This window comes from Herpailurus yagouaroundi, unplaced genomic scaffold (assembly GCF_014898765.1).
Source record: "Herpailurus yagouaroundi ecotype Mexico unplaced genomic scaffold, PumYag 67681, whole genome shotgun sequence".
Taxonomy (NCBI): domain Eukaryota; kingdom Metazoa; phylum Chordata; class Mammalia; order Carnivora; family Felidae; genus Herpailurus; species Herpailurus yagouaroundi.
Genome location: NW_024420481.1, coordinates 3,768,166 through 3,779,520, shown reverse-complemented (window position 1 = coordinate 3,779,520; position 11,355 = coordinate 3,768,166).

Here is an 11,355-nt window from a genome sequence, read left to right as displayed (position 1 = left end):
CCACACCTTTTTGTTCTCTCCAGAGTATGCTTTCCCATTTTTTCATAATGTGGTTAGACCAAGAATATTCCAAGTCTTTAAATTGTGGTTCCTTTTTGCTTAACAATTTGTTCTCTATCTCTTTTCTCTATCACCTTACTATAAGCAGTAAGGAGGAACCAGACCATGCTTTCCATACTTTGCTTGGAAATTTCCTTAGTCCACTGTGTAAGTTCATCACTTATAAGTTTCACTTTCCTCCCAATAGTAGAAAATAATTTGGCCAAGTTTTCTGCCACTTTATAATGAGGATTAGCTTTTTTCCAGTGCCCAACAACTTGTTTGCTATTTCTGTCTGGGACCTCACCAAAAACACCTTTAACGTTCATATTTCAAGCAATATTCTCTTCAAGGCAATCTAGGTTTCTTCTGTCTTGAACCTTAAAATTTTTCCATCCCCTACCTCTTACTAATTCCAAAACCATATTGTTAGGTTTGTTATAGCCTTGTAGCACCCCACTTCTCAATACCAAAACCTATATTCATTTTCTAGAGCAAGAAAGTACCACAAACTGGATGGCTTAAAACTACAGAAATTTATTTTCAGTTCTGGAGGCTGGAAGTATGAAATCATGGTGTCAGCAAGGCCAGGCTCTGAAACCTGTTTCAGGTTTGCCTCTTCCGAGCATCTAGTGATTTGCCATCAATCTTTAGTATTCCTTGGCTTTCAACTGCATAATTCCAATCTTTGCTTTCATTGTCATGTGACATTCTCTCTGTATGTCTCTGTCTTCAGATGGGACATCTTCTTATAAGGACACCAGTTATATTGCATTAGAGGCCCATCCTACTTAAGTATGACTTCATCTTCACTAATGACATCTGCAGCATACTGAGGTACATGGGTTAGGACATCAATATATCTTTTTAGGGGGTACACAACTCAACCCATAACAGAGCTTAAAGAAGGTTGAGATTCTTTTTTTGTGTGGGCTGTCTGGCATGGGGAATCAGAGCTGGGGCAAAGTAAGGAGGGCATCCACACATGTGAGTGGCGTGGTGTGGGGTGTCAGACCCTGAACAGTGTGAGCAGGGCATATATGAGGGAAAAAAGCATGGTGAGAGGGTATGAGCTGAAGCTGGATGAGGATAGCATCTATGAGAGGTGTGTCAGGTTTCTGAACCTGAACAGGGTGAGCAAGGCTGTGCTTTATACACGGGCAGAAGGGGATGAGTCTGGAGTCTGGTAGAGGTTGCCAGAGCCTGAGAAAGGCATCCATGTAGGAGGGGCAACCTAGCTTGGAGTGTTGGAGTTCCAGCAAGGTGAGGAGGGTGACTGATTCTGTGTGGACAGCCTGGTATGGGTTATCAGAGCCACAATGGGACATAATTTACATAATTGGCAGCACTTGCGGTCTGAAAATTTTCATGGTTACATTGTGGTTATGTAGGAAAATGTCTTTGCTTATATTAAATACTAAAGTATTTGGGCATCAAATCAGCAACTGGAAAAAAGTTCTGAATTATACTTGTAACGTTTCTATAGGTTTCAAAATAGAAAACGATTGGAAACTCTGAAACAAATCTGGAAAAATATTATAATTCTAGAGACATGGGTGGTATATTCACAGATGCTCACAGTTTTCTATCTGATTTTAACATTTCAAAATAAAAATATTTGAAAATGAAAGGTAAGGCATGCTTATTATGGAAAAAAAGAAAGCAAACATGAACTCATCACCCAAAGACAAAGTGAACACTGGGTACCTTTCCTTTATGTTGAAAAAAGATTATTAAAGTAAATTGAACTCAATGGTATAAGCTTTTGAAGGGCAGGTGATTTTTTTAAGTTAAAATTAGAGAGGTCATTTTCCTTTTTCCACCTTTAGAGAAGTTGAAGTTGCTCAAGGTAGAGTGTGTTAGAGTTAAGGTGCCCGTTCGCTTGCAAGTCATTGCTGGAGCCACCAGAGGGCGCACTCTCATCAAAGACCATGCAAAGTTCCGAAAATAAAATACCGTCTCATTTTTTGAAATCTAACAAAACATTCAAATTAACCTTCATCCATATTTTGAAACACCAGCATGGTATCCTGGTATCCTTTCCATTTATCTTACGTCCACTTACTTTACTTTTAGAATGAGTAGATGTAGTCTGTCGTCATTGTGGTTGTCCAAATACTGGGTTTTCTATTTAAGTCTAATTCTACCTCTCTGCCCAAAGTAGTAGCAGGAACCCTCTTGAGGTTCTGTAGATTCTCCCTAAAATTTTCTCACATTTCCACAAGGGTGGAATTGTCACATCTATCCTGTCAGTGCTCCTGTCCTAATAGGTCACTCTCCCTTTGGAGCTATGAGACTGGTTTTTATAGATTAAAAGCTTTCTTTTGTGAGTTTGATAGTTTTTGAGAAAAAGGTAAAGGATATTTTCTTCCTTCAAAAGACAAGGGGTGGGGGTGGAAGCTGGGTTTAACTGAGGAAGTGTTTAGGCGTGGCAATATTGTCTGGGGGAACTATGACCATGAAGCAAGCCCATTGCAAGACCCAGGGTTGTGCCTGTTCACAGGTGCTGTGATGAATACATCATTTGGACACAGAAAGTGTCAATGCTGAGAGAGATCTAAACAAACAACATCATTTTCTGTCTATAGTTGGTGAAATCCTAGGGTTCCACAAATGTCTGATATGAATTTTGTTAGGAAGTTTTTAAGCCCAAACTTGTCCTAAAGGAAAATGTGTCCACTCAAATGCTTGCTTAGCTTATTTTTTGGTAGACCTCAAAATAATTACCCTTGGTATCTCAGTACTCATATTTACACTCCTTTTTTTAAATTTTTTTCAACGTTTATTTATTTTTGGGACAGAGAGAGACAGAGCATGAACGGGCGAGGGGCAGAGAGAGAGGGAGACAGAATCGGAAACAGGCTCCAGGCTCTGAGCCATCAGCCCAGAGCCCGACGCGGGGCTCGAACTCACGGACCGCGAGATCGTGACCTGGCTGAAGTCGGACGCTTAACCGACTGCGCCACCCAGGCGCCCCTACACTCCTTTTGAATTTCATTGATTAGTAATAAGAATAGCTGATAGTTACTGAATGCTTGCCATGTGGCAAGCACCTTGCATGCATCATCTGATTTAATAGTGCATCAACTTTCATTTTCTAATTTTATAGATGAGGGAACAAAGGCCCCAGGGTGATTTTTAGAGTAAAAATTGGATAGGTCATTTTCCTTTTTTCACTATTAAGTAATTTGATCACTTAAGTCTTTCAGACTCCCTAAGTCTTATTTACTTAGCCATTAAACTATATGGCCTTTCCCAATAGGTAGTTTGTAACACTATTCTTCCCTCCACCCCAATTACAGCCTATATGTATTTGTTTATATGTAAAGTATAAGCCACAAGGCACATATAGGCCACACTCAGGTTAAAGCTAAGCAAGCGTGGTCAAATTCTCTGTTATTGTCATGACAGAGAACATCAAGTGAGAAGACTTTATGGAAGTCTGTGTGGAAGTTTGAGGGACAGCAAAGTAGGTCAGTGTGACTAGAACAGAGTGAATGAGGCAGAGAGTAATAGAAGTGACCAGATTCATAAAAGGGGAAGAGATTTTATGGGAATTTAGAGAACTTTGTAAGGCTTGTATTCAGAATGAAAAGTGGAGCCATTGCAGGGTTTGAACAGAAGCAAGAGAGGATCTCGCTCAGAGGTTTAGCAGGATCATTCTGGCTGCTGTGTTAAAACTAGACAGTAGTCAAGGGTAGAAACCAGGAAACCAGTAAGGTGGTATATCAGTGTTTTAGGACCATAACAAAGTACTACAAACTGGGTTGCTTTAAAACAATAGAAATTTATTTTTCTCATAGATCTGGAAGCTAGAAGTCTGAAATCAAGGTATCATCAGAGGGGCCATCCTCCCTTTGATAATCAGGGTAGAACCCATCTATGCCTCTTCCCGTTGGTTGTTGATCCTTAGAATTCCCTGACTTGCATCTGCAGTGCTTCAATCTGTGCCTGTGTTGTCATGTAGCTTTCTCCCTATGCATCTATCTTCACATGGGCATCTCCTCTCTGTGTTCCTCTCCTCTTCTTATAAGACAGCAGTCATATTGGATTAAGGGCCCATACTACTCTGGTATGACTTTAACTTATCTAATTACATCTGCAATGACTCTTTCCAACTAAGGTAGCATTCTGAGATATTGGGGGTTAGGACTTCAACATACCCTTTTGGGGAACACATTTAACCCCAAACAAGAGGATGTTGCAGTAATCCTGGCAAGAGATAAGGGGAGCTTAGGCCACAGTGGCAACAATAGAGAGAGGTGATATGTTTATGAATATATGATGAAGGTAGAGAGAAAAAGCTTTGCTGATAGAGAGTGAGGCCTTAGATAAAGGGATGAATGCAAGATGACTCCAAGGCATCTGGGTTGAGGAACTGGAAGGATGAAATCAGCAAGAACTGAGATAGTAAATGTAGAAAGAAGAAGAGTTGATTTAGGGGGAAAATTACAGTTTGATTTTGGACAAATTAAATTTGAGATGCCAAGTAGACATTCAAGTGCAGATGACCAGTACTGCAAGCAGTTAGCTATACGAGCCTGGAATTCAGGAAAGGATTCAGAGCTAGAGACAAAAATTTGGGAGTGATTTCTCAGGGGCATGAGCGCTCACTTATGATCTGAGGTCATGAAGCTTACATTGAAAGTTACTCCATATAGGATCAGTTGCTGGAATGCAGATATAAAGAAGATGGAGAGCCCAATTAAACCTTGGTTCAGGTTTTTCCAGGTAAGTGTGATGGTGGGAAAGGGAGTTGGAAAGTTTTGAATGGATGCCACAGAGTGATTATAATAATAGACCATAGGATCTAAGTTGGATAAACATGGAAATGATGATATGAGGGAGGTAATGGAGAGCAAAAAATAAGAGTTTAGGAGTAGGAGGGTTGGTGGAGTGGATGTATTGGAAGAAATTAGAAAGGGATGAGAGTGATGACTAAAATTGAGATTTTTGAGGTGTTGTGGTAATTTGCAAATGACAAGGTCTAAGAAATGAGTGTGAGAATGGGTGGCTGAGGTTGGTAAGAGGACAAGATCTTTGGATTGGAAGTCAAGCAACTGAGAGGCCAGTGTATTGCATGGATTATTTACAATGTAGACAATGTATGTATGTATGTATGTATGTAGACTCCACATGGATATTGAAATCTCCAAGAATGATGACATGGGCAATTGTGAGAAAGAGTGAACCATGAGCTAAAATCATCATTGAATAAGGGAGATTGAACAGGAGAATAGATGACCGCAGTAAGGAAGTATACTAGGTGATATAGTCTGATAGAAAAGTGATTAAAAGGAGTCAGAAAATTAAAAATAGACCTACCCTGTGACCCAGCAATAGCACTGCTAGGAATTTATCCAAGGGATACAGGAGTACTGATGCATAGGGGCACTTGTACCCCAATGTTCATAGCAGTACTCTCAACAATAGCCAAATTATGGAAAGAGCCTAAATGTCGATCAACTGAGGAATAGATAAAGAAATTGTGGTTTATATACACAATGGAATACTACGTGGCAATGAGAAAAAATGAAATATGGCCTTTTGTATCAACGTGGATGGAACTGGAGAGTGTGATGCTAAGTGAAATAAGCCATACAGAGAAAGACAGATACCATATGGTTTCACTCTTATGTGGATCCTGAGAAACTTAACAGAAACCCATGGGGGAGGGGAAGGAAAAAAAAAAGAGGTTAGGGTGGGAGAGAGCCAAAACATAAGAGACTGTTAAAAAACTGAGAACAAACTGAGGGTTGATGGGGGGTGGGAGGGAGGGGAGGGTGGGTGATGGGTATTGAGGAGGGCACCTTTTGGGATGAGCACTGGGTGTTGTATGGAAACCTATTTGACAATAAATTACATATATTAAAAAAAAAAAAAAAGGAGTTGGGCCAGAGGGTTTAGGGAGGACCCATGAACAGAAAGTACCAAGGAAGAGTATACCCTGCTTCTTGCCCACTGGTACATTAGGTATGAGAAAAAATAGCCATCATTTGAGAAGGCTGTATAGGAAGCAGTGTCTTCAGAAGGGAGCCACTTTTTGATAAGGCATGAAGTTCAAGGGAAATTTTAGAGAAATTGAGGATGTCAGGGATTCTGCAGAGAACCGCACAGAAGGGTTGAGGAGGTTTGGGGAGGGGTGGTAGACTGAGTCTGATTAGTGGGTGTAGGAATTCATTTTCATGTGGAAAAGAAGGTGAGTGATAATGGATGATCTAGGTGGTTTGAACTTTTTGTAATGATTGAGGTAAATAGGAATTTAGAGCATGAAGAGTCCCAATGATCTCTTGGCTGGGGAGCAGATCATCAGTTTTAAATGTAGCCTCTTCTTGGGACTGATGCCTTATTCAGTACATAGCAATTGATAATGGAGATTATAGGGGGAGGTGGAGCGGTGGTCTCAACAGGAGCATGCAGAACATTGGGGACCCCCTTGACCTTCTCCAGAGAGGTGTCAAGTCTGGAAGAGTCTTGATCTTACCCATAGGGATTGTAGCCCTCAGTCCTTCCTTTTAATTGTGTTGGGTAATTGCAATAGTTTTTTGTTTGTTTCTTTGTTTATTTTCATAGGCTGACCATCACTTTAAAATATGCAATGATGTTTGTTTTGGTAAAAATGACACATGATCATTCTAAAATATTGAAGTAATTGAGTAAACCAAAATGAAAATAAACCTCTACAAATAACAGTCATTAACACTAGGTGAACATTATCTCAGACGACTGTATGAATTTTTACTTTTGTAACTATTTTACATGCCATTGGGTTTCTTTTAAATAATATAGGCCCATTGTTATAAACAATTTGAATACTATAAATTTATTTTAATTCTCTAAGTTAACAAATGAAGACATTGAGTTCCAGAGGCAGGAAAAGACCTGTCCAAGGTCACTCATCCAGCAGTTAGATCCAGATCTCTTGATTCCCCATTTCAGTGTTTTTTTTTTTTCATTAAACAATGCTCCTCTCTTCTCTTACCATCTACATGGCATATTCCCTGCTCTTTCACCATAAAGACATCTGACTGGCTCACTTTGTTGTTTGATTTGAACATTTATTCATCTAGTCATTCAACAAATATTTATTGAATATGTGCTATATGTCAGGCAAAAATGCTAGCCATTGGGGATGTAGTTGTAAACAAAGCAGGCAATATTCCTGAATTTATGAAACTTACATTCTACAGAATGCACAGAAAGTTTATGCTTCACTCCTCAACTTTATCCAGTCAGGCCAAGACTCCTATAACTATGATTGTTTATAGCTACAAATCCTTCTATGATGATAGGAAAACAAAATGGAAATTGTTAGACTTAAAATCATACCACTAGCACATCGAAATGCCAAATGAGTAATTGCAAGTAATGGATATTAACAATTCATGGGGTCTAGAACACTTTTCTGTAACCGTGATTCTTTTTAATGTAATTTAAAACTTTAATTTAAAAATACCATAGTGTTACATATAAAAAAGAAAACATGCCCATAATTCAACCATTTACAATTTATAAGTATATACAATCTATAAAGAGGTAAAAGTCCTACTCTCTAATCCTACCCTCCAGAGGTAACAATTCTTTAAAATTTTTTTTTCAACGTTTATTTATTTTTGGGACAGAGAGAGACAGAGCATGAGCGGGGGAGGGGCAGAGAGAGAGGGAGACAGAATCGGAAACAGGCTCCAGGCTCTGAGCCATCAGCCCAGAGCCCGACGCGGGGCTCGAACTCCCAGACCGCGAGATCGTGACCTGGCTGAAGTCGGACGCTTAACCGACTGCGCCACCCAGGTGCCCCCAGAGGTAACAATTCTAAGCACTTTGATGTGGGCTCTAAGCAACTTTTTTTCTATGCTTACATGTATTTTAGTTTTTGTTTTAATAAAAGGATTGTGTAACTGTTATACAAAAACTCAAATAATACAGAAACATGTATGTATTATAAAGAGATAAAGTTCCTTACAGCCTCACCCCCAATCCCAGTCCTTGTGGGAAACCATTAACATATTGATGTATATTTGTTGTGAATACATTTCAGATCCTTTTCTACAAATGTGTGCACACATGTGCATGTACGCACATGCACAAATACATACATACATACACAAAAGGGGCTCTTTAAGTTGTTTGTTTTAAGCTAGCAGTGGTTGGGAGTTTAAAGTTTGGTAGTTGAGGGTACATTTCTATGTTTTTCATTTTCTACAAATAGAACAATGCAGCCATATGCCAGTCTCTCTCTGGATTTAGTACTTGATGCTTGGAATGTAAGCAGATGCTGAAAACTATTAACAAAGCCCTTGAAGGGAGGCCCATTCATGTACGTTGTAGACACAAGGCCAAAGTTGAATGTAGTGGCCAACTGAGCAGCTGGCAAGGGGGCAGGAAAATGAAGAACATGCCAACATTGATGGGCAATGGGAGCCATATCATCTGCAACAGTGTACCAAAATTCATATAATTTTGGAAACTGAAGCAATACTTAGAGCCTTGTATCCTTTTAACTTCAAATGTTAAATTACTGTGTTGCAAAACAAAGAAAAAGTCCTGATATGGTCAAAATAAGATTGATTTATATCATGCATAACATTGGAAAATGCCAAGCTTTTCACTTTGTAAATTCCTTAGACTCAAAGAATAGGCCACAGTAATGTATGTCTGATTAATGCCAAGTCTCTAAACTCTATAATGTTAACTCCTACTGTTCATTACCAAACACCACATGTGCTCTTTCAGCTTAGGCATACTGACCATCTGCAGAAGACATAGTGGTGATCTCTATCAGGCCAACAATCATATGTTTTCCTTCTAATCAGATTTCACAAGAAACCTTGATGAAGTCGTTATAACCAGACCTGAAATAATTAACCTTTTCTAATTTAAAAGGGCTAATAGGGAATGGTCTCTGTGACAGGTGTAAAATTCCATTCCTTCCAGAAAATTACTCACCCAGCAGATGCTCCTTCTGACTGAAATAGAAATTTTATTTTAAAAAAAGTTTCACCTTTTATCATGAATACTGCACTGGCACAACATTTTGAAGTAATGGCTTTCCTTGAGGCACCTGGCTGGCTCAGTCTGTGGCGCGTGCAATGCTTGATCTATGAGTCATGATTTCAAACCGCAGGTTGGATGTAGAGGTTACTTAAAAAAATAAAATCTTGGGGCGCCTGGGTGGCTCGGTCGGTTGAACGTCCGACTTCGGCTCAGGTCATGATCTCGCGGTCTGTGAGTTCTAGCCCTGCGTCGGGCTCTGTGCTGACCGCTCAGAGCCTGGAGCCTGTTTCCGATTCTGTGTCTCCCTCTCTCTCTGCCCCTCCCCTGTTCATGCTCTGTCTCTCTCTGTCTCAAAAATAAATAAATGTTAAAAAAAATAAAATCTTAAAAAAATAAATTAATAGCTTTACATACAGTAGTTTATTACCTCTATCTTCTGATCACTAATATTCATTGTTCACATACAGATGATAAATATCCACCTGTTTCCATTCTCCAACAGTGAATTATAAGAACACTTGAGTTATAGTGCTTAGGGTCCCTGGAAGTCTTTTTTTTTAATGTTTACTTATTTTTGAGAGAGACAGAGCATGAGCAGGGGAGGGGCAGAGAGAAAAGGATACATAGAATCTGAAGCAGGCTCCAGGCTCTGAGCTGTCAGCACAGAACCCAATGTGGGGCTGGAACCCACGAACTGTTAGATCATGACCTGAGCTGAAGTCAGATGCTCAACCGACTGAGCCACCCAGGCACCCCTGGAATCCCTGGCAGTCTTATAATGCATCATAATATCAGGCTTTCTCAGAGAAGTATAGTAAGTTAGTGCAAAAAAGCCTTGGACTAAAAATAGAAATTGTCTGGGGAAAATAATTCTACTTACACTGCCACAGGGAAGAGTCAAGAGCAAGGAGAAACTATTTTTATGCCATAGCGTAAAGGTATACAAACCTTTGACCTATCATTTGGGTGTGACCTTCGGCTTGACTTAGAACAACTTGAAGCAGTTTTCTGAGTTCTTAACACGTGAACCCACACACATATACAATTTCTTCAAGTCAAGTCCAACGTGAATGTTGCAAGAATTCAAAAGAGGCCTCTGAGTGTTAAAATGCAGTCCCCAATACCCTGAGATGGCCTTTGAGAAGGAGAGGTGCTAGTTTTCCAGGGGAAGAGTTGGGTGGATGATAGCAACAGAAGTGATGGAGTCTGCACCACCTTTGAGCTGAGCATGATTAAGTTTGAGAGAAAGTGAAGGTGAGGGGTTGATGATCTTGGGTATGTCAAGTTTGCTGAGTGATAACCAGAGGTGACATTAAGGTGGCAAAGCTGGAAGGATAATAGGGGTAAAGGCTTCTGAAACAGCAAGTAGAGCATGCTGGCTGTTTAAAAGAAATTTGTTTCTCTTCTCCTGTTCTTGCTGACTTGATTTCATTCTCTCTCCCTGTTCCTCCTGGGACAGAGAGTGTGAAGGATGGGCTTCAGAGAGGCTATGAGCTCCTTGAAATTTCAGTGAAGGGAAGTCTTTGTAGTTTGTTTAAGCTTCTCTGAGTTGCCCAGATCCAGAACCCCCAAAAGACCAAGAGGGACTTCTCTCTGTTCTGCCTCCCATGTAATACAAGATCTCTTGATATGCACCTTTAGATTTTCTTTGAAATCTCCCCTTTGAGTCTTTTCTTTTCCTTAGTTCCTCTCTCCCTTATTTACACATAAAATGGAAGCAAAATTTTCTTTATTCACTTTTATTTATTGAACAGAGTTTTACCTTTTATTGTAAAAACAAGTGAATGGGATTTCTTCTATTTCTTGCCCATAAAACCTAACCTAGTTGGGGCGCTTGGGTGGCTCAGTCCATTAAGCATCTGACGTCGGCTCAGGTCATGATCTCACAGCTCATGAGCCCCATGTTGTCTGAGCCCCACATTGGGCTCTCTGCTCTCAGCATAGAGCCCACTTCAGATCCTCTGTCTCCCTCTCTTTCTGCCTCTCTCTCAAAAAAAAAAACATTTTTAAAGAAACCTAACATAGTTAATTTCTTTCGAGTTGTTTTTTGCCTCCTTTGGGACAGTTGCTCTTAATAGAAAAATGATGGTCCATCCCTTCTGTGGGTGCTTTGTATTTTGCAGACCTATTGAATAATAAGAATGAGAAATCATTGAGTTTACTCTGTTCCAGGGATTTAACATACATTATGTTACTTAAATAGTGCCCACCCCCACAGGACTGTTGTGAAGGTCGAACAAGCTCATGTATATGAAGTGTTTGGTGCAGTGCCTGATACATAGCAAGCTGTCAATAACAGTAGGCTATTATTCCTGTTATTGT